This window comes from Vulpes lagopus, chromosome 23 (genome assembly GCF_018345385.1).
Source record: "Vulpes lagopus strain Blue_001 chromosome 23, ASM1834538v1, whole genome shotgun sequence".
Lineage (NCBI taxonomy): Eukaryota > Metazoa > Chordata > Mammalia > Carnivora > Canidae > Vulpes > Vulpes lagopus.
The window spans coordinates 9,093,931-9,119,461 of NC_054846.1; the positions used below are offsets into that span (position 1 = coordinate 9,093,931).

General features: G+C 34.9%; 1 pseudogene; it reads left to right on the forward strand.

Annotated features, from left to right (window-relative positions):
- LOC121481400 overlaps nt 1–25,531 on the forward strand; it is an 88,031-nt pseudogene that overhangs the window by 32,574 nt on the left and 29,926 nt on the right.

A 25,531-nucleotide genomic window follows, 5' to 3' on the forward strand; every position in this document is an offset into this window, starting at 1 on the left:
CACTTTGCATTCCCATCAATAGTTCAAAAGAATTCCTCTTTCTCCACATCCTTGCCAACATCTATTGTTTCCTATGTTGTTAATTGTAGCCCTTCTGACAAATGTGAGGTGGTCTGACATCGTGGTATTGATTTGTGTTTCCCTGATGATCAGTGATATGGAGCGTCTCTTCCTGTGACAGTTGGCCATCTGCATGTCTTCTTTGGAAAAATGTCTATTCATGTCTTCTGCCCATTTCGTAACTGAATTATTTGGGTTTTTTTGGGTGTTGAGTTTGATAAGTTCTTTATAAACTTTGGGTACTAACTATCAGTTAACTCTCTGACTTGTCCATACTGAGCCTCCGGCAGTTTATCAGCTACAGTTAAAGTTTCCTACCCTGACACTGGTTTCAGTGGCTATTTCTACTCTAGGAACATCATGACTCTCTGTATTCTTCTGTCTGTCTCTCTAATCTTGGGGGCTTTGGTTTGTCCTGTGTCCACCACTCTATCATATATTCTAGAAAAGTCATTGATTTTTTTTTTTTTAGTCTATTTAGCTTCTTACTTACTGTTATGGTGGAATAGGGGTTTCTAAGCTCTGCAGAATCAGAAACAAGAAGTCTTGGCTATCTCTATAATGGCATTTATAATCCACTATAAGTGCTAGCTATTTATTTCCTTGTCTTCCCGGAATGTAAGCTCCTTAACAGCACAGACTTGTGTCACTGCCCCTTATACCCAAGGCCTAGCTCAGGACACTTCTCATAATAGACTCAAATAAATGTTTGTGGAATGAATGAAAGAGTGATTACAAAAAATATATTGCAAGATGGTTGCATGTGATTTTGCATCGAATACAATATACAGAAATGGTTGTTGTAGAAAAAATATATTTGATTAAAAAGTTGATCAATCTGTTAAACTAGGCACAATAGAAACCATACGTTTTAAGTGAAGTAAAAAAGAGATTCTACATCAGTCAAAAGAAACTGTTCATGATTAATGCACAGTACATTCTGCCATTTTCAGTGCTCACAAGTGATATGAAACAAATGATAGATGATAGATAGGTGATCAATCAGAGGTATACAAAGGAAAAAAGAACAGAAACAAAGATGGAGACAGAGCAAATGTATTCAATGTTAAAATAAAGCTGTTGTTTCCTGCAGAAATAGCATTATGAAAAAGCTGGGAAGATTGGGTGTATATAAATAAATATGAGTTAAGAGATGACGATTATGAAGAAAGAAAAAGCCCTAGGATCCATTGAAATTGATGAAACTATAGAATATAATGATTATCTTGCAGAAAATGAAGAAAGATAAAAACATAGCTTCCAAAATAATAATCAATTTGTTAGGCAAAACATCCTTTCTACAATACGCTAAAATATTTGGAAGTTTTTTGAGCTATGTTGTGCTATAGAGAAATGAACATGTCTTTTAAAAAATACTTATTTAAATTTATTAATTAGCATATAATGTATTATTGCTTTCTACCTCTGAAAGCAGGTACCTCTGAAAGGATGTTTTGCCTAACAAAACATCCTTTCTACGATACGCTAAAATATTTTGAAGTTTTTTGAGCTATGTTGCACTATAGAGAAATGAACACGTCTTTTAAAAAAATACTTATTTAAATTAATTAATTAGCATATAATGTATTATTGCTTTCAGAGGTAGAGGTCAGTGATTCATCTGTCTTATATAACACCCAGCGCTCATTGCCTCACGTGCCCTCTTTAATGTCCATCACCCAGTTATCCCATCCCCCCACCATAAGACCTGTATTCATGTACAAGATCCATTACTTACTAATTGACAAATTGTATCACTTTGGCATATTATTTTTTTTTTTCTCCTTAGACTTCAGTTATCTGTTCAATGAAGATAGTTCCTACCTTGAAAACTGATTTTCAGTTGTAGCAATATATGTGCTAACTGGGAATCAGTAAATTGCAGTTACATTTATTTATTTATTTTTGCAGTTACATTTAGAATGATATTAGAACATCATATATTGTTTTATATCACAGCATACACACACATACACATTTGTGAATAACTGCCATTTGTGTCTCGAACATTGTTCTTACTCCGAGGTCCAAGTCCATATTCCTGACTACCTAATGATTACACAGTCTTCAGGAAGTGAGCATGCCTAGAAGTAAACTCCTGTTTTTCTCTGCAATTTGAAGCATCAAGGTCATAGCTGGATACATTTTATCAGTGAGTCAGATCTGAGCATATGTGAGTGCGAGACCAAAAACCAGAGTGAAAGTAGAGGACAAGCATTGTGTGAACAATTAATAATTGAGGTGTAAGCTCAGTCGGCGAATGAAGGTGTAGGATTTGGGCTGTGAAAGAGGTGGGAGGACTGGGTTATACAGGATACGTGCACTGGCAAGTTAACCAAAGCACAGGCATGAGAAAAGCCATTAGCTAGAGCAATGGCTTTTTACTAACCCACGTTGCTATTTAAGCAAATTACTGTTTGCAGTGTTCTTTATTTAAGAACATCTTAATATCAAGTATTAAGTGTTTTGAGTGTTAATATAAAAGGAACATCTGATAACCTTTTGCTAACCAGTCTTGCTTGTGTTAGTTGGCTGGCTCAGGTCTTAGTGCAATGCTGAGGGGGTGATAATAGCAGCATTCTTGTCCTACTTCTAACTCAAAAGGGAATACTTTTAATATCACTGCATTTAGAAAATATTTATTGCAGTGATTTTTTATGTGTTTATAACCTTTATCCTGTCAACCATTATCTTTTGAGATGCCACTTATTTATCATAACTTCACCTGTCTACACGGAAACAAGGTAGCAGGGAAAGCTGTCTTGTTTTGTTTTGTTTTGTTTTTAATAATGCAAGTGTTTTCAATAACACAAAGTGGAATGAACATTTTGTGTTATTGAAATACTTATGTAATCATTGCCTAAGAGACTAAAATGAGATGAATTCATGATTCATCTGCAACATACAAACTGGTAGGAAAAACGGCTTTGGTTTAAAAAGGCTGAACATTTTTGATGAGGAAAGGCATAAGCCCCTGAAATGAAATATTTTGCAATTCTAATTAGAGACCTATCACAGTAAATCCTTTAGTTGCCATTTTCATATTTGCATATATATTTCAGACTTACAAATATATTCAGAATAATCCCTCAAGAAATCCTTCTCTTTTCACTCCAAATAAGGCTCTCACATTTACAACCCTAAATTACTTAAATATTAATTAGTTCTAAGATTAAACGTACTAATAATATCACAGGGTCATTTTTGAGATGATTCACTCTATTTTTATTTGGTTCAGTTAAATTCAAGTTTGTATTGTCAATTTTTGTCTGAAGTTTATGCACATTCTTGGAAAGACTAGATATTAAACATAATTTATTTAAATAAAAAATAATTTAAAGTAGTTTAAATTTAAAAAAAAATAAAGTAGTTTAAATTTAAATTGAGATTTAATATTAATATAAGAAAACAAAAACTAATTTGTCAAGCAATTAAGAAATGCTAACATAAGGTAGTTAAGAGCTTGGACTTCACAGGTTTGGTTCTTTGCTATGGCACTTCTTTGATGTGTGACCTTGGATAAACAGATTAACCTCTGTGCTTCAGTTTCCTTTTCTGTACAATGAAGATATTAATAATATCTCACACAAAGAGAGGTATTTTGAGAATTTTAATGTGAGAATGTAACTATCTTACAGTATTCTAGACATGGCAGTCTATAAATTTTGACTATTTGTTATTATCATCATTGCCATAATGTCATGAAATAGGTGACAAATTATGATTCTTATGGTATCTCTTTAAACATATTTATTTATTTATTTTTGAGAGAGAGAGAGAGAGAGAGAATGAGCAAGGGGAGGGACAGAGGGAGAGGAGGAGAGAATCTCAAGTAGACTCCCTGCAGAACGTGGAGCTGGAAGGGGGGTTGGGAGGGTGTTCCATCTCATGCTGCAAAGATCATGACCTGAGCTGAAATCAAGAGGCAGATGCTTAACTGATTGAGCCACCCAGGTATCCTTGATTCTTCTAGTATCTTAAGTATAGTTCATATTAATGTTTTTCTTGTTCATACTAATGTTTTAATGAGACAGCATATACGGTTGCTATAGAAACCATGATGTGAATTTGTTGTCTTCAATGAACAAAATTTCAAGGATAATATGACATTATTATTATTTGTTACAATTAAAAATAAAGCAAGGGAGGCACATGGAACAAGAGATTCCCTAACAAGACTAAAATGATGTCTACTATCTTTATCAGCTAGGATTTCTATAAGCTAAGGTAAGTACACTCATATTTCTCTGTGCTTCATAATTGGCAACCCTATTATCTATCCTGTGTTAGTCTTCTTTTGGGAAAAATGCTCAAGTTCAGTTCCCATTGCCATAACAACAGACTACTCTCCCTAAAACAAGATATGCTCTGACTCAAAGTAAAATTGTTTCCATGGAAACTGCTACATATTTAAGTACAGCAGCCTGGTTTTTAATCAGTAAAATTGTCTTTTGTCAAAAAGCAATCACGTATTGCTGCTAATATAACTACGTGTATTGTGGGGAGTATGGTAAATAAATAAAGTAAAATAGGTTCTCACAAAAATAAAAACAAGATTGATTAGCCCTTTTAATAGTCACAGTTTTCCTGTTCATGAAATAAAAATCTCCATCATATATACATGTGCCAGTACATAACACATCTCTGTACTGAATATACTGAGTATAAAATATTCCTATTTCTTATATTTGGACCACATTTAAATAAAATCCTCATCATTGAAAATGAAACCGTCCTGTGGTCCAAATCTATTTCCTGGGTATTCCCTTCATTCCCATTTACTTGCATTACTGATGGCTCTTTCTAATGTGGAAGGTAAAAGGGTGCAACTATGGTTAACATTTGAAATTGGAAGTGGTTGGCTTGTTGACATTGTCTCTCAAGTAGAAAAAGGTGGAGGGCAGTTTCTCTTAAGTGATGTTCTGGTGAAGTCTAATTTCCTATTTACCACTGTGATCGTGTATTTAGGTGGAATTATGTTTGATTCCTGATCTGTGGTTTTTCTAGCCATGTGACTTTGGGCTTAATTTTTTTCATTCGCAAAGTGGAGTTAATATGCCTACCCCATGGATTATTGAGAGAATTAGATGAGACAAGGCATGCAGGAGGCTTAATACATGTGTTATCTCACCTACCAAGGCCTAGCACGTAGAGTGCGCTTAGTGGCTAAGAGCAGCTCTCATTATTCCCATTATCATGAATCTGACTTGAATCCTAACAGAAAAGGAAGTTATAAGTTACTGGTATTGCATATATACAGCTCTTCAACAATAAGTTTTTTTTCATTTTTTCATCTTATTTTTATAGCATAAAGATGTCTATAAAATATAAATACATAATATAGATTATGTGGTAATATAATAAAATAGTTTTTCAACACTCTGAGATCAAAGTTAAAATACTTGATATAAGTTTATTTTAATCACTTTTTTTAAAGATGAATGAATCCATCTTTTACTTTTCTCTCACAATTCCAATTGCATCCAGCAGATCAGATAACTTTAGGCTGAAATATATCTCAGATTTTCTAGGACAGTCTTGAATTTAAATATCCTGTTTCATTGTTCCCATAGGTATAGCTGTACCTGTCAGGCACTGTGTCCTGGTTTTGGGGTAAAAAATATTGTCACTGTAAACGCAAGACGTGTACCGTCCCTGACTTTGGCACTGGCAGGTAATTGTAGTCAGGTTTCCAGGTCTCGGGGTGCAGATGGCACCTCAGCAGGGTCATTGTGCTGCCGCAAAACACACTGGCAAAGTCCCATGACACCAGCCTACCCGATGACAAGCTTCAGAGGACAGCAGGTGACTCGTATTTATCTTTTTATTTGTTTCCATGGAAAAGACACAAAGGGCAGGTTGTCAACGCCTAAATAATTGACAGCCAAATCTCTGCTGTATGGTTCAGTTTTAACAACGTTATTAGGTCTGGTACTGGCGAATTATTTCACTGATAGTGGACTAAAATAACACTAAGGATGACCCTCTCCCTGCTATATGCTCCCGGTTCAGAGAGGAGAACAAAGAATCAGAACAATCGCTTCTGAGAGATCATCTAGATGAAATTCAAATCCTTCTTTTGATTGGCCAGAGTAAGAGAGAGGTCATACAAGGTTGAGACCACATTCCTCATTCTCCTGGGACACTGAGCCCCTAACTTTAAAGCAGTCTTCAGTTCCTCTCTTCCAATTCTTCTGATTATGGGCAACTATTTGAGATTTCATGAAACCATGATCTATGCATCGATATTTTCAAAAGGTTTGAGGCAAAGAGCAGACAAGATCAAGGGTGCTGGAAATTCTCTCACAGGAAGGGAAGGATTTAGACTAGAATAGAAAGGAGAATGACTGTGTAATAGAAGGAAAATTATGGTTCTTGGGTAGGCATAAATAAAAAGCAGGCTAGATTAAAGAAGGATGTATGGAATAAGTCTCCCAGTCGGTAAAGCTGGTGTATTAGTTGCCTAGGGCTGCATAACAAATTACCACAAACTCTAAGGCTTATAGCAATAGAAATTTATTGTTTCACTGTCCTGGGAGCTAGAAGTCTGAAATTGAGGTGTCAGCAGGGCCATGTTCTCTCTGAAGTTTCTATGGGAGGATCTTTCCTTGTCTCTTTCTAGCTTCTGGTGATGGATGTCAATCCTGGGTGTTCCTTGACTTGTAGGAGCATCACGCTAATCTCCATCTCTGTCTTCACATGGTTTTCACCTTCTGGGTCTATTTCTGTGCTTCTTTTCTTATAAAGACACCAGTCATATTGGATTAGAAACATGCTAATCCAGTCCGAATTTATTACATTTCCAATGACCATATTTCCAAATGATCACATTCTGGGTTTCCGGCAGGGTCAAGGGTTTGGGGGGAGACTGTTCAATCTAGGACATCTGATGTTCTTTTCGCTCCCCACATCTTATCCCCTATGGCAAAAGATTGGGAAGAGCTGGAGATATTTTCAGAGTGCAAGCCAAAGGCCAGTACTCAGGATTGCATCAAAGAGTGCCCTGGAGGGAGAAGGATGCCATGAAAATATATAACCACAATTTGATTGTGTAATTGTGGACTGGCCGGCAGACTTGGAAGATAAACAGTAATAAATAGTTAACTCCAACAAGCTTGATTTTATTTCACAAAACACATGATCAATGGAAGCAACACATACTTAGACTTAATTTAGTGTTCTGGTCAACGAGTTGCTTTTCTAAGAATTTTTGTGAATACATAAGGTTAAATTTGCCTCATTTCATTACCACAAATGTCAAGTGAGATAACATTAATGCATGGCACCTAACCAAATAATTCCCATTAGTTCTTTTCTCTTTCTCTTTGTATGACTATATTCATGCCTTGGTGTGGTCCAACACCAGGGGTCTCTGCCTCTTGTGGTAAAGGTTTACATTTATTTAATCCAGGTCAGAAATAAGACAATTTTATTTCTTTGAAACAGAAGTCAAAGAATTCCTAGAATTCTCTGAGATAGAATTCAGTTCTGTTGAATTCTAGCCACATAGTGAAATTGAAAGAGAACCTCTTGAATTTATTTTTCATTCTCTTTTTCTTCATACAAATGTCTCTTCATTTAGAAAAGAAACACTTATAAACTACTCTATTAGATTGATTTGACTAAAAATGTTTGATAGAGCCTGTTCTATCTATCATCTATCTATCTATCTATCTATCTATCTATCTATCTATCTATCATCTCTATCATCTATTTATCTCTATCTATCTATCATCTATCATCTGTCTATTATCTATCTATATCTATCATCATCATCATCTATCTATATCATGTATCTATCTATCATGTATCTATCATGTATCTATCTATCATGTATCTATCATCTATCTATCATCTATCTATCTATCTATCTATCTATCTATCTATCTATCTATCTATCTATCTATCTATCTACCTATCTATCATCTACCATCTGTATTACATAAGCCAAATAGTTCACTGCCTTGTGAGGATATAAATAGCTGGTATCCAGTTTAAGCTTATAGTCTCCCATGTATCTGCTTGCCTCTGAGCAGGTGTTTATAACTGAGGGTCTGCCCTAAACCTTAGAATTTAGCTGCATTGATGTGCAGCTTCTTCATCTATTCTTTGTATCCTATTCCTCCCACTGAATTCTAGAAACCAAGGATTCGTGCTGCACGGAACTGCTCTGCTATTATCAAACTGCTGAGTGGGAGGCTAGAGCAGTGCATATAAGTAAATCTGGTAAACAGTGTTTAAAATTAGTATGTGACAAGTACAATTTTTTTTCTTTTTCATGGCTTCCCTTGGGCATTAATTAAATACAGCATTTTCAAGCATTTTCTCATACAGAATCATTTCCTCCTATGTATTAAAATATTCAGACTGTGAATGCAACAGACAGCAATATTAAATTCTAATGACTATTTCTGAAATAGCAAGGAGTTGGGTCATACCCAGTCTGTAACAGACACCGGTAAAATTGAAATATTTTTCCATTAACATGCAGATGAGTCAAGTTTGAGGATTACTTCATTTGTGGAAGAGTTTCTTTTTTTCATAATGGGGAGTTAAAATTAGGGCATGTTGCTACTACCCCTGGAAAAAAATTTTTGTCTCTCTCTGTCTCCTTCTTGCCCGCCTCCCTCTTTCTCGTTTCTTCCTCTCCCTCTCTCTTTCCTTCCCTCTTCCCTCCTTCCTTCCTTTTTTCTTCCTGTTTTCTTCTCTCCATCTACCTCCTCTCTCCCTCTCTCTTTCTTGAATACAGATACTTGGATTCTGCAGCTATATTGATCAATGTGCCTTATCTTTCTATCACATATGAGAATGAATAGCAATTACTAAAAATAATATAAAACTGAATATTACAATTGAAAAGAAAAACCTGCCTCATTTTTATTGCTATGAAAATCATTTACGTTTTATAAAAACACATTGCTATTAATAGTACCATGTAACTATTCTATATATTGACTTTAAATCTTCCCACAGACATGCAATTTAATTAATGTTTATTTCACACACAACATATGTTTATGAGAGTAAATTTCTGACAATCAGTCCTTGACTTAAAATCATGTTGCTGTTATTTTTCAAAAACAGTATTTTGAAATTTCATACTTAAAAGCATGTACACACACACACACACACAAGATTCATTTTGATGAGTGCTGAAAATCTTTCAGATACACTCTTGCATCCAGAAATAAATACTAAGTGGCTGGTTTTATCTGTACATTGAGTTATTCTATCTGAAAAAATGTCCTATCTGCCATGTGCCAAACACTGACACACTGCTTTGTGTTATGGAGGCTGCAAAAAAGGCAGTTTCCTGTTTTCATGGATTTTAAACCTGCTACTATATGTAATATACTAGCATATATTATCTATAATTCAAGTATGAAAGTGTCCATGGGCAGAGGATGTAAACACATAAACAGCTGCAAAACAGAGGGGGTTTCTAGAATCTGACTATTTGGCATGAATATGAGGAAAGAGAGAATTTCTGAAAAAAAAAAAAAAGAAACAACTATGAGGCAAATGATAGATTTGTACCAATGAAAAAGAACCATAAATCAGCATGACCTAAAAATACAGAAAAAATTAGAAGATTGAGTTTCAATTAGTGGCTGGCTGAGTGTGTTTTGATGAGCACTTCCTATGGTCTCTGCATTGTTCTCGGGGAATGGAAACAGGTGCTAGATTATTGAGGTATGTTCTCTTACACTGTTTATGAATATATTTTTTGAAAAGCAATGAAGTAGGGTAAAACTGAAATAACGTTTATTCTGTCATAGTAGTTTACTCTGCCAATCAAATAAAAAAGTCTTATTCACAGGATAATACATTCTTCTGAAGAATCCATTTAACTCAAAAAGTAACAGACTTTTTCTGGTATCATTCTTACGTCTATAGAAAATTGGTTCTGATAACAAGAGATAGCTCTTATAGAAAATGTTCCAAAAACCAGGAAAATACTCTGATTGTCTCTAATGAGACCAAGTGGATTAAGATTAAATGACACCTTTTCTGAAAAATTAACACAAATGCACAACTCTTAAAGTCACCAACAAACAAGAATAGGCTATTCTCTATGCCAAGACAATCAGATGAAAAAATATTTATAATCTTTTTATCTCTTTTCTGTTACCATCCTCACCTGCCCACTTCTCAAAGCATATTTGTCCACCATGGATGAGATAATCACATGTGCACATTTTTTAAAAGATTTTATCTATTTATTCATGAGAAACACAGAGGCAGAGAGGCAGAGATATAGGCAGAGGGAGAAGCAGGCTCCATGCAGGAGCCCGATGTGGGACTCGATCTGGGGACTCCAGGATCATGCCCTGAGCCAAAGGCACATGCTCAACCACTGAGCGACCCCGGTGCCCCATATGTTGCCTATAATAAAAGCAATTTCCACAGTTAGAATAAATCCATGGTTTAGGCATAACTGGGCCCATGTTACCTTTAGTTACTATCCATAAGTAATGATATATGGTGATGATCATGGCAATTTAAGTTTCAGGAAAGAATTACTACTTATAGATATTTTCTAATTGGATTCTCTCAGCCATGAGACAGAGATGAAGCAGAAATTTTGTATATTATGTTTGTAAAGATAAAAAAAAAGAGTTATCTTCAATTTGCTGCCCATGCTCAATCATCAAATCAGTAACAGAGCCGAGTTTAAAGGAAGAGCTTATTTCTCCAAGCACTGGACTTTCTCTTTAACATCACACTGTTATATATGCTTTTCCTCTAATCATAGCATATTGTAATTCTATTATCGGTAAATAAATCTTTTTAAATGCTATCAGTCAAAATAAAGAATTAAGCCAAGGTAGAGAAATAAATAGTAACCTAGAGCTAAAATTATCTCATTGGAAAAATTATCATCATTCTTTTGGTTACAAAATAATGATATTTCTGTCTTTGATGAAAATAATATGATTGTTTTATTTTGCATAGTCTCAGAGTTTATTTTGAACCATAATGGCCAGCCTTAACACCTGCTTATACACACATAGTTAAAGCAAGTTTCTGCACAACACATAGTTAAAGCAAGTTTCCCATTTTCCAGCTATGTTCTAATAACTGAACTTAGTCCAAGGTCATTCTGTAGGTAAATTGAGATTTTAAAAAATCCCAGAGCTCCTGCTACATTGCCTAAGTCCTTGAATCATGACATTTTCCTACTGCTACATTACTTAACTGGGCAAAGAGCTGTGCTTTTTGAATGAAAGATCATGCTGTTTTGTGATGCTCAGCATTCGTAATTAATGCACAAATCACTGCCAGTGTATCTTTCAATAAAGATTATTTTAATTAGACCAATGAAACAATTAAACCTTGATTTTACTAAGTATAGTCTATACATTGGCTGTTTGAAAATTAATGTAAAAAAGAATCACCAGTACTTGAGTTTCCAATTTTCCACATGCATAGTTATAACATTTTGAACTAAGCTACTTGGCAAAATATTTCATTGGAAACATTTCTTCTTCTTAATGAAGATAGGAAGGCAGATTATGTTTTTAATGAGAAGCAGTTAGGTTGATGTGTTTGGATGGCATTTACTAAACTAGCCTATTTAGACAATCTTACCTTATATGATCTACTTACGCATTAGAAGAAATTATAAGCTATGTTTTAGGACCCAAGTAATAAAAAGATTCAAGATGCATGTTACTTGAAGCTTACTGTGAATATGTTGGAATCATTAAATATAAATATTTTTGCTTTTGGATTTATTTTAATTAAGAAGACTTCTTTATTTCCTTTTATGTTTCAAAAGAAAAAATATATTAGGAGAGGGGTAACGTTTCAGGAATACAATTATTATTTCATATGTTCTGTGCCGAAGAAAATGGATGAATTTTTTCATCTGCCATATGAAAGCTATAATATTTGATCAATCCTTCCTTTTCTAAATATTAGAAAAATTTCTCAGATAAATCCAAGAGATAATTAATTCACACGATCTCATTCTTAGTGAATAATCAACAAATAAAAAGAGCATTTTAAGTGAAATCGCGGTTAGATATGCATGTTAACTACGATGGTTATTACTTCTTTTTTTAGAGTTTTTATTTATTTATTCATGAGAGACAGAGAGAGAGGCAGAGACATAGGCAGAGGAAGAAGCAGGCTCCTTGTGAGGAGCCTGATGCGGAACTTTGTCCCAGGACTCCCCAGGATCATGACCTGAGCCAAAGGCAGACACTCAACCACTGAGCCACCCAGGTGTCCCTGGTTATTATTTCCTTAATTGACATTTGAAATATGAGAGAACAGTAACATAATTTGATATATATCTGATCTTCATGACTACATTCCTAGCTCCCTACAATTGAGAGCAATCATTATTTTTTATTTCAAGTTTTTATTTAGGTTTTAGTTAGGTAATATATAGTGTAATATTAGTTTCAGGAGTAGAATTTAGTAATTCATCACTTACATATAACACGCAGTGCTCATCACAAGTGCGCATCACACATTTAACTCATCCCACTCCCCCAAACACTTCCCCTCCAGGAACCCTCAGTTTATTCTCTATTCTTAAGGGTTGCTTAGGGGTGCCTGGGTGGTTCAGTCAGTTAAGTGTTCAACTCTTGATCTCAGCTTGGGTCTTGATCTCAGGGTTGTGAGTTCAAGCCCCATGTTGGATGTGGAGCCTACAAAAAAAATTGAGAAGAATTTCTTATAGCTTGCTTCCCTCTATTTTTTCCCCTTCCCCTGTGTTAATCCATTTGTTTCATAAGTTCTACATATGAATGAAATCATATGGTATTTATCATTCTCTAACTTGTTTTGCTTAGCATAATACACTCAAGCTCCATCCACGTCATGAGAGCAATAATTACAAATATTTCCTTTAAATCCTATTTTTCTAATATTCTTCAAGCTATTCTCATCCAGTCAGAATTTCTCTTTAAGTTTTTGAAAGTGTAACTGAAAACTTTAACAACAAGCCAAATAAATATATAGTGATATGGCAAGCAGGGAAGAAATAAATCCAAGTCACTTTCACCCATCCAATCACCCGCTAGAAGATGAATTATAGGTATGAAAGCAAAAGAAATATGTGTTGCACCACTGGGTGATAAAAAAGAAATATGAAAGTAACAGAATAACTGGTCTTAGAACTATTTTATAACGGCCACTTTTTCCTTACCAATTTCCCCCCTTTGTTCTCTCTGTCAATTCTGCTGGGCAACTGCATCGCAGTCGCAAATAAATATGTAACCAAAGGCTATCTAGAATTGTAGGTTAAAATAAGGAGTAATCCATTATATAAGGTCCTGAATGTCAGCATTCTCTCTATTATCTCAGTGGTAAATTGTTTTCGTTTAGAATAATTATAAGTTAGCAGTGCATTGTGCTCACTGTTTTCCTGCTGAACACTAACTGCTGAATGCTGAGCTGAACCTTGTCTCCATGGAACAGGAGAGGTATCAGAATGTAAATGAAGCAAAAAGAGGGCACCTTGGGGATGTAAAAGCCATGGGGATTAACGATGAACACAAATCATAGCTCCTCAGTGAAGAAGCTCTATGGTTTTAATTTAGCACACTTATCACTGGGGAGCCTCAAACACTGGAGAAGTGATAGTATTTAGGAGTGATAGGACAAGGCAACGGCTGGAATCTATGTTTTGTGTTTATTCCGTGTGACTTTTTTTTTTCTCCAGAAAGACAATCCCCTAAAGAATCTTCAAGATAGACCCTGTAAATTCTTTTTGATTTTTAGTCTGTTGTTTTAAAATAAAAGCAAATTAGATGTGAGTGGACAAAGTACATTGGAAAACAGTATTTTTTTTTTTTTTTCACTAAGGTAGGGTGACAGGTCTGGGACAAGTTGCTTAATGTGAGACCAAGAAATTGTATTATTTATAAGTGTACTGGAAAAGTGTATTGGCTTGGGTATTAGAAGTAAAGGTATTATGCTTACCCGTCCACAGTAAGCAGCTGTGAAACTTGATAAAAAATATGAAGTGGGACACCTGGGTGGCTTGGTGGTTGAGCATCTGCTTCAGCTCAGGTTGTGATCTCGGGGCCCTGGGATTGAGTCTTGCAAGAGGCTCCCTGTAAGGAGCCTGTTTCTCCCTCTGCCTATGTCTCTGCCTCTCTCTGTGTGTCTTTCATGAATAAATAAATAAAATCTTAAAAAATATATGTGAGGCAACTGCTTTTAGGCATTAGCAAACATGCTGTGATCTTTTAGAGAAGCTGTAACTCAAGGTGAGCTACACAGTTATCTCAATTTTTCGCCCAGAGCACTTTTCAAACTTTATGCAGAGGACTGGATCGCAAGCAGAGAGTAACGGAATTTCTGAGAAGAGGAAGCAGAAATCAGGTATCAGGGTTGCCGAGGTGTCTGAATCTGTGGAGCAAGGTACCAAAGATGAGTTAGCTCTGCAAGAAAATGAGCACAGAAATCTGAAAAGGTGTTTCCTTGAGTTTTTGGCCAAATACTAAGTTGTATGTACCCAGGGTAAGACTCCATGAGGCCCGCAGAAAACAAACAAACCATTCCAGAGGGCTCTGAGCTGAATAGAGATCTTAGAAGTCAAACAGTGCAGAAAATACCAGTCAGAATGGAGAGATCTTGGGTAACATTTCAAATATTCAAAGAAGCTCCTAGAAGACAGGAGGGCTCCCCTAGCCCCAGGGTAAGGGCTACTCTAGACGTGTCCTTACAAAATTTAAGAGTTATACCTATTTTTTCTCATCTATGTATTTTATTTTTAACACACACAAAATTTATTAATAGCTTAATTGGATATATGTCTTATTAGTTAAAACATAATTCATTCTATGGTTAATTAACTTATTTACAAATTTAGTTCTTATATGATTTCTTTTTTAAAAAATGCAAAGCAAATACTTTATTTTTATAGTTAAAAGAGCAATTTACATATGGTCAAGGACAGTAATTTTAGTAAAAATGGAAATCAATCACTGTACCTTTTCTTGAGCTCTTCAGAGAATTATCTTTTGATTTGTCTGTGTGATTGATTAATACATGTGTTTTTTTCAGATTTGACATAAACATCAGTAAAAAATCATCCATAAATTCACTCACTGCTAAAACAAAGCTTAATATTCTCTAACAGGGAGAAAAACCAGACTCTAAACAGAGTAGCACCAGGTAGAGCATAGGAAATGCAGTTGATGGCATTATAATAGCAGTGCACGGTGACAGATGGTAGCTATGCTTGTGGTGAGCACAGCATAACTTATAGACTTGTGGAATCATGTTGTACACTTGAAACTAATGAAATATAGTGTGTTAACTATACTACAACTAAAATAAACAGCATAATATCTACAAGTCCACCATACAATAAAAAAAAATACAATACAAAGAAGCAAGAAAATGTGATCTGTAACTTGGACAAAAATGCAAGGAATAGAGGGGCTCCTGGAGGGGCTCTGTTGGTTAAACAGCTGACTCTTGATTTGGGCTCAGGTCATGATCTCAGGATCCTGGGTTTGAGCCTGATGTTAGGCTACATGCTCAACACAGGGTCCACTTGGGATTCTCTTTCCCTTTCTCTCTGTTCCTCCCTATGCTCATGTTCTCTCTCTATCTCTTTCTAGAATAAAGATGTAAAAACATTTTTTAAATGCAGTTTATAGAAACAAACCTATAGATGACAAAAATGTAAAAACAGCTACTGTAAAAATTTCATTATTTTAAAGGAAAAGATTAACATAATGGACAAAGAAATGGGGGGTGTCATTAGAACAATAGACACAGTAAGAAAAAAACAAATGTAAATTCTAAAACCACAAAATCGTAATAGAAGAATTTTAAAAAAATCACTAGGTAAGCTTAAAAGAAGTTTGGGTACTGCAGGAGAAAAGATCAAGTAACTTGAAGACTGACTGACCAGTAGAAATTACTGAAACTATAACACCAAGAGAGAAAAAAAGAAAGAACCACAGTAATGTGTGGCATAATATTAAGTGGTCTACCATTAAGTAATTGGAGTCTGGGAAGAAAACGGAAGAAAAATTGAGAAATAAAAATTATTTAAGGATATGAGTGTCAAAATGTTCCAAATTTGATGGCAAATATGCTCAATATCCTCTAGACAAGATTTAAGAAAAACAAAGAACACTCAGTTACATTATAGCCAAATCATTTGAAATCAGAAATAAAGAGAATTGCATCAAAAGGATTAAAATACCTAGGAATAAGTTTAACCAAGGAGGTGAAAGACCTGTACATTTAAAACTATATAACATTAATGAAATAAATTGAAGAGAACACAAATAACATTAATTCTTCCAATTATTAACATAATTCATATTATTAAAATATCTATGCTACTGAATGTAACCTACAGATTCAATGCAATCCTCATCAAAATACTAATTACATTTTTCACAGAAATAGAACAATCCTAAAATTCATATGGAATCACAAAAGACACAAAAAACTAAATTAATCCTGAATAAGAAGAACACAGCTGGAGGCATTATGCTTTCTGATTTCAAATTATATTACAAAGCCATAGTAATCAAAATGTATGGTATTGGCATAGAAACAGACACAGAGATCAATGGAACAAAATAGGGAGCCCAGAAACAAACCCATGTGTATATAGTCAATTAATTTACAACAAAAGAGCTAAGAATATACCATGAGGAATGGATGGTCTCTTTATTATTGGGAAAACTGGACACTTAAATGCTAAAGAATGAAACTAGACAACTACTTTACACTGGACACAGAAATCAACTCAAAATGGATTAAGACTTAAATGTAACACCTCAAACCATAAAATTCCTAGAAGGAAACAGGAAAAAAGCTACTTGGTATAAGTCTTAGTGATAATTTTTTGGCTGTGACAGCAAAGGCAACAAAAGTGGGACTATGTTAAAGTAAAAGGCTTTGCATAGTGAAAGAAACCAATAATATGAAAATGCAACCTACCGAATAGAAGACTGTATTTGTAAAACATGTATCTGATATGGGGTCAACAACCAAAATAAGGAACTTCTACAACTCAATAGCAAAATATATAATTCCATTAGCAAATGGGTAGAGGATCTGAATAGATATTTTTTCCAAGGAAGACATACTAATGGCCACTAGGTACATGAAAAAGTGCTCAACACTACTCAACTTCAGGTAAATGTAAGTCAAAACCACAAGGAGTTGTTTGTTACCTTATAACTGTTATGATGGATTTATTTTGGTGTCAATAGATAAGAATTGTTGGCAGGGATGTGGAGAAAAGGGAAGCCTTACATTATTGGTATAAATTGGTAAACTAGTGTAGCCATTGTGAGAAACAGTATGGAGGTATATATATATATATATACACACACACATATATAGGCACTCATAGAATAGAAATGAAAGAATAGAAAATTTATATACCATGCACCTTAATCATAAGACACCTGAGGTAGCTATATTAATACCAGATAAAATAGACTTCAAAAGAAGAGCTTTACCAGGTTTAAAGTGACATTTCATAGTGGTAAAATTTTATCATGAGGACATAAGTGCTTTGAAGAAAGGCTAAGAATTACTTTAGTAATACAAGAGAAATAACATGATATTTTATTTCTTTTGTTATTCTCATACTCAGAATTGTTTCTCAGACCACCTGTACTTATAATTGTATATCAGTTTTAGTAATTTCCATGGTTTTCTTTAATGATTTTTATGATTATGGCAGACCTCTCGGTCTGCATACTAGTCATTTCCCCTGTCTTCCTTGCTCTCAGAATCCTAATTTTGTTTCGATGGTGATATGGCCCATTCCAGAGGTAAGTCATGATTAGTTTATCAATCAGAACAATCCATTTCCATTCCATAATGATGGAAATAGATAGAGGCCTTTGTTTCTCATCTGGCAAAGAGAATATAAAAAGATTCTGCTTCTGTGAAAATTTGTTGTTACATATAAGGGAGTCCTGTATAGAGAAAAAAAAAATTTGTCCTATGCTTTTCATTCCTATTTGGGGGCACTTTTGTAAAGACATGTTTAGAATTGCAGCAGATATTCTGAGACATTGGTGAAGGCACTCCCAAATCTTTGAGTGGAGCAAAAAAAAAAAAAAAAAGTTGTAGTTTTTAGTAAATGAACTAAACTTTAAATGACCTATCTCCAGACATTTTGTGATATGAGATTATTAAATGGCTTCCTTGTTTATGTAACTAGTTCTTGAGAATTCTGGATCCACTTATATTTTAGGCTATTAGTCAACATGAAGAACCAAGGGAGATAATATATCTAGATATCTTATATTCCATCCAAAGTTGAAAAGGTTGTTAAATAAAAATTAAGGTTTTTTTTTCCTATTTTAATAATATGCTTCATGTATAATAATCTAATCCACTAAATATTTTTACTAATATTTTTTAAAGATTTTATTTATTTATTTGAGATACAGAGAGAGAGTGAGAGTGCATGAGCAGGGGAAGGGCAGAAGGAGAAGGAGAGGGGCAAGCAGACTCCTCACTGATCAACGGAGCTGTAGTCAGGGCTTGATCCCAGGACTCTGAGGTCATGACCTGAGATGAGGTCAGATGCTTAATGGACAGAGCAACCCATGAACCTGAACTAATGTATTTTTCAAACAATGCCATATATTAATTGAAGTAGTTACAAAAACTTTCCTATTATTTATGCCTTTTATACTATTTTCAGAATGATTTTGATTTTTCAATATTTACTACTTTTATATTATGTTATTTTATGTTATAATATATTAAGATTTTTATTACAGATTAAATAAAACAGATTATTTGAATCAACTAGACTAAGATGTGACTTGTTAGAGACTGATGGTATAATGTGTGCCTAATATCCCTCTCTTTTTAATGGATCATCAAATGGTGGATCTCTGATTGTATGCTCAACTGCCTTTTCTTAGGACCTTTTCTCTGTTCTTTTAAATGAATGATATTTCAACTACTTTCTGCATTTTTGTATCATTATAAACTCCATGCTTATTTTCGATGAATTTTCAAAAAACTAAAAATAAACTTTCATCTTTCTTCCTAAATTTTATTATATTATATAATTTTTTGATATATCATTTTATATCTTTTTATACTGAAAAAAATATACCATCAAAGAAGAAGTCCCAAAGTCCATATTAATTCATTCATTTTTTCATGTATTCGTGGATTTTTTTTCTTTGGCAAATATTTCTTTTTTTTTTTTTTTTAGTGTGTGGGGATTTTTTTTTAATTAATTTTTATTGGTGTTCAATTTACCAACATACAGAAAAACACCCAGTGCTCATCCCGTCAAGTGTCCACCTCAGTGCCCGTCACCCATTCCCCTCCAACACCCGCCCTCCTCCCCCTTTCCACTACCCCTAGTTCGTTTCCTCGAGTTAGGAGTCTTTATGTTCTGTCTCCCTTCCTGATATTTCCCAACATTTCTTCTCCCTTCCTTTATATTCCCTTTCACTATTATTTATATTCCCCAAATGAATGAGAACATACACTGTTTGTCCTTCTCCGACTGACTTATTTCACTCAGCATAATACCCTCCAGTTCCATCCACGTTGAAGCAAATGGTGGGTATTTGTCGTTTCTAACGGCTGAGTAATATTCCATTGGATACATAAACCACATCTTCTTTATCCATTCATCTTTCGATGGACACCGAGGCACCTTCCACAGTTTGGCTATTGTGGACATTGCTGCTAGAAACATCGGGGTGCAGGTGTCCCGGGTTTCATTGCATCTGAATCTTTGGGGTAAATCCCCAACAGTGCAATTGCTGGGTCGTAGGGCAGGTCTATTTTTAACTCTTTGAGGAACCTCCACACAGTTTTCCAGAGTGGCTGCACCAGTTCACATTCCCACCAACAGTGTAAGAGGGTTCCCTTTTCTCCGCATCCTCTCCAACATTTGTTGTTTCCTGCCTTGTTAATTTTCCCCATTCTCACTGGTGTGAGGTGGTATCTCATTGTGGTTTTGATTTGTATTTCCCTGATGGCAAGTGATGCAGAGCATTTTCTCATGTGCGTGTTGGCCATGTCCATGTCTTCCTCTGTGAGATTTCTGTTCATGTCTTTTGCCCATTTCATGATTGGATTGTTTGTTTCTTTGGTGTTCAGTTTAATAAGTTCTTTATAGATCTTGGAAACTAGCCCTTTATCTGATATGTCGTTTGCAAATATCTTCTCCCATTCTGTAGGTTGTCTTTTAGTTTTGTTGACTGTATCCTTTGCTGTGCAAAAGCTTCTTATCTTGATGAAGTCCCAATAGTTCATTTTTGCTTTTGTTTCTTTTGCCTTTGTGGATGTATCTTGCAAGAAGTTACTGTGGCCGAGTTCAAAAAGGGTGTTGCCTGTGTTCTCTTCTATGATTTTGATGGACTCTTGTCTCACATTTAGATCTCTCCTCCATTTTGAGTTTATCTTTTCTTGAATGCCTACTATATTTAGTGTCCAGTGAAAACATTATAGATACCAAGGTGATTTCACATACATCATAGTTTATTTTTATGAAATAAACACAGAAAATGAATTAAAACAATTATAACATAAATAAGTTAAGTTAGTTATTTAATAAGTTAGCTAAGTTAGTAATTTAAGTGTTGTAAGAGTAGTTTGTCTATGACATTATGGTAACATTAAAGAGAGACATATGATTTAGTATTTCTGAGGTTAAGAGTAGGAAAATATAAAATATTGCTTCCAATGACATTTTCCCTTTATTTTGTAGAGAATTTGTGAAAAAATAGCCAAAGTTTGTATTAGATCATCACCATCCCATAGAATAGTGTCTGTGATGGTGAAAATGTTCTAATAAAGCATACACTAGCCACATGTGGCTAATTAGCCTTTTAATTGTAGCTAGTGTGACTGAGGAGCTGAATTTTAAATTTTGAGTTAAATTTATATAGCCACATATGGCTAGTAACTATCATGGTGGACTATGAAGCTCTAGAACAGGAAAATGCGAAGAAAGGGGCATATGAGTTTGAATTCTATTGATTTAGATATGGTGTGATAAGACACTTTGAGAAAAGAGGGTCACTCTTCAAGGTATAGAGGACTGTAAAACTGCAAGAGAGTTTGAAATTTTAAGTTCTAAAGGCAATAGACTCATGAAAGTCTTTATGGTAAAGACCAATTTACATTTCAAAACACCATTATGACAGTAGAGGAGGGAAGGAATGAAGTCGAAACACTGGATTCAGACACCACTAAACTTAATCCACATGCTACATTATGAGGGCAGGAACTAAAACAGAAGCAGTAAAACAGGTCGGGGAGAGGACAGGAGAGTGGAACTGAATATATTCACTTGATATTTGGGAGGTAAAACTGGAAAGAGTAAGGGTTATATTAAATGTAAATTGTCAGGGAGAGAACATTATTAAGGATGACCCAGGTTTGGCTCAGAGGAAGGTGTGTTTATTTTACTTAGACTGGGGTTGAAAAATGGATCTGAACTTCAAAACAGGGTTGACCTCTTACAATATTAATTAACAATTACACTTCTGTCTTTCTGACTGGTTCTGAAAATTGATAGAGTGCTCCAGGACTCAGTGCTACTCTTCTCCCCATGCTTTTCAATTTGTGACCATCCCTATCACTCAACCTTATAAGCTGATAGCTCTTCAATATGTACTTCTACCTCGATAACTCCACTGACCTCCAAGCTCTTATGTTTGTGGTCTACTTGATATTCTAACTGGATGTCTCATACACGCATTTCATATTTAACATGGGCAAAATGAAACTCTTGATGACCACCACCTCAACATATTTCTCCAGGCAACATCATTTCACTCAGATGCTCAAACTCAAAACCTAGAACCCATCCTCAATTCCTTACATCCCTTACCCCACTGTATCCAAGCCAGTAGGAGGACATTTTAGCTCTGTTAAAAACAGGCCTGGCATCTGTCCACTTTTCTGTATCTTCACTGATGCTTCCCAATTCCAAGCAAGCCTCAGTTCTTAAACTGAATTATCATATCCTCCTACCTGGACTTCTAGCACCTTCTCCCACCTTTATACATTCTGTTCTTCAGCAGGCAGGCAAGTGTAATGTCAAAATAAATCTAATCATTAACATTTACATGAACTAAACCTTCCTTCTGTTTCCCATTACATACTGAGAATGAATTCCAATCTCTACATATTTTGTCTACCGCTCTCCCTCATTATCTTTAACCTTGCTTAGATTTTTTAGATTTCTCTGTTTTTCCACCAACCAAGTTCATTGTTCCATTAAGGCCTTTTTTTTTACACTTGCTGATTCCATTACTTGGAATGCTTTGCCTCTCATTATTGTCTTGATCAGTAACTCCTTAGTATCATGAACGTTATCAGCTCACTTCTGCCTTTTTGACAGAGTGACTAGTCTGCTCTAGTCACTGGGACATGACAATGTGTAGCTTTACTTATGCCACAGCACTTACAATTATTATATACATCTATTTGATTACTTATTTATTCTTTCCTCCTCCTAGCATAACTGTGAATATATACATATTGCCCAATTTGTGGGTTCATTTTCCTATAAATACAGAGTTAGAACAGATGAGATACAGGGTCTTCAGTGTCATTTCATACAGATCATAGTGATATACATTAAGACATTTCATCTTATAAGAGAAAACATAATTCCACTAACTAGTATACTCGTGTGTCAAGATTCTGATTCTCTTTTCACTGATCATGACCAACATGACAATTGTACTTCTCCAAACTGTGCTTCTATATATTTTCCAGCTTCCATTCTTCATCTTTCTTTTAGATATCATTAAATTAGGTAGTGGTGGTCATTCAAATATCTACTTTCCTTTTCCAGGAAATAACAGATCTGGTCCCAATATAAATTGATGCAATTATTGTAGTCCTCCAAGGGCCGTCTTATGTCCTTGTTTTCAATTCTTGAGGGATGCTTTATTATCAACTCCATGAAGTATAAATATCAACCTAAAGGGCAATTGAGGGGTGCCTGCCTGGCTCAGTTGGCTAAGCACCTGCCTTCAGCTCCTGTCACAATCCCAGGATCTTGGGATGGAGCCCCACATCAGGCTCCCTGCTCAGCGGAGAGCCTGCCTCTCCCTCTGCCTGCCACTGCTCCCACAACTTGTGCTCTCTCTCCCTCTCTCTGTCAAATAAATAAATAAATAAATAAATAAATAAATAAATAAAATCTTAAAAAATAAATAAAGGGCAATTGAATATATAGATTTCGAGTTCAGGAGGGAGAAGTACTGAAAAAAAAAAAAAGGAGAAGTACTGAAAAGGAGATGTGGGGAATCATTGATATATCTGTCCATTGTTCCTAAACCTGTGCCATTGCCAGAATCATCTGAGCATCTTTTAAAACATATGGACAACTGGGTGGCTCAGTGATTGAGCATCTGCCTTTGGTTCAGGGTGTTATCCCAGGGTCCTGGGATCGAGTCCCGCATTGGGCTTCCTGTGAGGAGCCTGCTTCTCCCTCTGCCTATGTCTCTGTCTCTCTCTCTCTCTGTCTCTCATGAATAAATAAATAAACTCTTTAAAACATGGATTCCAGGAGTTTGTCATCAGATATTGTAGTTCAGTGGATCTGGGCCAGGACCTGAGAATTTATATTTTTATATAATCAATAGGTATTTCTAGTAAAATAATACCAGTGTGGAAACACTTTTAGAGTTGGTATTGTAGCTCATGCATGTGTACTGAGTGACGATACGACTGAAGACAGAACCCTGTGGAATCCTGATAGCTGTCAGGAGATGGATCAATGTTGTCCGATGTGTAGACTTGGTTATGAATGCAGGGAGGCAAAATGGACAGCAGACAAAATGATAAACCAGATCAAGGGCTGGCTGGCTATTGTTGTTTAAGGTTGGAAGGGGACATATTTACATATTAAGGAGATTTAGAGCCTCATGAGAGAGAGATTCACTGTAGGAGAGAGAATGAATGATTTATTCAAAAAAGATTTAGGAGGTGATTGGAGAGAGGAGGTTAGCTGAGGGCCGATTGTCATTTAGTGACTACCATCTATCAGCGACTGCAGATGTTAACTATTTATCCTCACAGAAACCTTACAAGGTAAGTGTTAATATTCCCACTAGCTAATAAGAAAACAGATGTTCAAAATCCTTAAATAAATTGCTCTTGTTCAAGCAAATACATAGAATATATAGGAATTAGATGTGGATTTCCCTGACTTTTCCCTGCAATTTCATTTCTGAACAATGTTTAGAATTGAGGAGGATGAGGGAAGGGAATGAATATTTGAGAAGAGGAAAAATTTCTTTTTTAAAACTCCTGGTAAAGAAGAAGAATGCATGTGAATGAGGAGAAATAAATAGGTTGAGGAGGCAGTGTCAGGATTTAAGAGAAGCTGCAAAACTTTAGAATAGCCATTGAGGGAAATTAGGCAAGATACTCGACCGCGTATAAATGAAGGTATAACTTGTCAATATTCTGAACCACATCTTTAGGGGAAAAAAGTCTACATTTTGAATGATTTCTCAAGTGCTTCTGGAGCTAAATATGAGTACACATTCCTAACAGCAATTAGTCACAGATTTTCCATTATTTTGTTATATCTATACTTGAACAGTAAGCCCCAAGAAATGTACATCATTTTAAAAAGTAGATTCTTGCCTTAAAATGGAATAAATTAAATTTAAATAAGCCAAATAATATTTTACATTCATTGGAGAAGCTGATTATGTAGGAATATTTTCTTGAGCATCATTTTGTAAAGCAAAAAATCTTATAATCTAAATAATCACCATTTAATACATTTTTATAAATATGGATTTTTCTACAGTGAGCATATATTTTTTAAGTAGGTCATACTTGCCATGAAAAATGTTAACTAAAAGTAGGCATAGTTTTGTGTATGTGTTTGCATACTCATTTATCATTCACATTTCTAGTATACAGAAGCACAGAAAAACATATAAAATTGCATATATATATTTGATCTTGTCTAAAATGTCAAGAAAATAGCATTTTTGATAGAAAAGTTATAGGACATATTTTTAGATATAATTTGCATTCAACCCACATGAAAGCTGTAGAAATCCGTTCTGTTTGAAAATTAATTATTCCTGTCCTCAATATTGCCTTTGACAAGGTAAGAAACAGTTGGATTCATTCTAATTTGCTTCAAGGAGTGGTAATTAGAGAGGGTGTGAAGAACAGCTCTCCACTCAATTCTCTCTAATTATTATAAGATACGTAATAAAACCTCTTAGAAAAGCAAATGCTTTGAGTCCATTATCCCCACCTCTCTAGAAATATAAAGTAACATGTTCTTTCTCTCTTTTGGTTTCATTTAAAGAGAAATATGTTGAGAACCTTTGCACATTTTCATGGGAAACCTTTTTGGAAGGTTTTTAAGGTTAAGATATGAAGTAAACTAAAATTCTCTGAAATTTTTCACAAGTTTTGCTATCACATCCTATTCTCACATCTTGTGTTATTAGAGTGACCTTATGTTTCATTCCTCATGAATTTAATTTGA